General features: G+C 44.2%; 1 pseudogene; it reads left to right on the forward strand.

The window, feature by feature from the left end:
• The first annotated feature begins 774 nt into the window (after positions 1-774).
• Positions 775-873, forward strand: LOC122929907 (annotated as a pseudogene).
• Positions 874-1,772: the final 899 nt, after the last annotated feature.

Genomic DNA, 1,772 nt, shown 5'->3' on the forward strand with positions numbered 1-1,772 from the left:
GGCGAAGCCCTCATTGCACAAAAAATAGCTAATTTGCATATTAATACAAAGTATCATAACTTGAGAACGCAGCCTCAGATCAACAAAAGAAGAAGAGCGTTCTAATGAGGTGAACCACAGCTATGTGTCTATGCAGTTGGACACTGAGGTCCCTGGTCACAGATTCCCTTCAAAGAGGTCCTGTCACCTCTCCTGACATGTCTGTTTTAGTAAAACAATGTGTTCCATATGAAATAGCGATATTGGAGCAGTTTTTCGTAGATGTCTGCATTGTACTTCTTCTCTTTATTCTTTTTAGAAACGTATGAATAAAATGAAGACTGGTTGTTACCAGTTGGAGACCTTTCCCCACAGGCTCTGGCTCTGTCTGCACTGACTGGACAGTATATCAGAAAGCAAAGGGACACAGCTGGTAACACCCAGTTGTCAATATATAAAGAAGCCCCAGAACTGTTACTTTTAAAAGCATAAAAGTGTTTACAGGACTGAAACAGACATATCAGGACATCTGACAGGCCACTTTTGAATTTTGCTGAAATTAAATTAGGAGAAATCAGCTGTTAGCACCTAATTTGATTTTAGCTCTCAACCTTTAGAGGCCTTTTGGACAAGTGAAAAGGGGAAGGGATCTGGGCTGGTTGGGAGACAAGAGTCATGTGAGCTGCTGCTGGTGGACCTGTTGCCTTTGCACCACTCGCCCCAAGTGTCCATCAAAATTTCCCTTTGATGTTTTGAGAATAAACTTGAAGGAGGACTGTGGGTGTAATATTCATCCTCGCTTCTCGGCCTTTTGGCTAAGATCAAGTGTAGTATCTGTTCTTATCAGTCCTGGTGGTTAGAGGGGCTGCTGGGATATAGAGCAGAGAACCACATGGAGGCCGCTAGGGTGTACTCCTTTGGCCATAAGTGCCATATGGTAGGAGACCAAGGGCCTCTGGATTGAAGCCATGGGCTGAGATGTTTGAAAGTCCAAGTGCAGAAGTGCCCCAGAAGTGGTGACCCTGAGGTGACTGAACTCACTCAGGTTGGGAGCCCACATTTGCACGCACTGCACTTCTCACATTTTGAGCACAGCCACCTCTATCTTTGCCGGCTTTATGACCTGGTGTAAGAAGAAGAATTTTTATAATTCTGGCGGAATTTTCGGACTGTAACTGGCACACATTCACTTACCTGTATTTATTTTTATGTTCACTGCGTATTCACTTTTTGTTTTTTGTCACTAGAACTTTTCAGGGTTGCGGTAGCCTTATGGGTATTCCTTTTCTGAAATCTAAGTGGGGAAGGGTGTGGCCATATGGTTCCTCATCACCCAGCAAAATCCCTTGGCCAGACTTTGACTTCGGCTCCCGGCCAACACCTGGGGTGGCAGCCAGAGCAACACTGGCACTTCTGCAGCTTCGGCTGTGTGATGGCCCTCATTTTGGTCCCTTGCAGGTGCCTTTTGGCCTGGAGGGACCGGGATTGGTTTATGGGGGGCCCTTCTCTTATGGAGAGGGCATGCGGTAGACTGTGACCTAGTACAAGTTTTTGTGTGTTACTTGCACGATTTTGCTGCATTGGTGTAGAAACCACATACCTCTGGCTTTCATTTAAAAAAAAAAGGGATCACTGGTTTTCAATTCATCTACAGCATCTCAGTAAATAGTAATTTAATTTGGTATGTGAGGGCTCATTCATATAAGCAATATAAATCTCATCCGTGATCTGTCTACTACAAACTGATGATTATCCTTCTGTGTTGAATTAAGATTATTTCTGACTGTGTTCCA

This window comes from Bufo gargarizans, chromosome 2 (assembly GCF_014858855.1).
Source record: "Bufo gargarizans isolate SCDJY-AF-19 chromosome 2, ASM1485885v1, whole genome shotgun sequence".
NCBI lineage: Eukaryota > Metazoa > Chordata > Amphibia > Anura > Bufonidae > Bufo > Bufo gargarizans.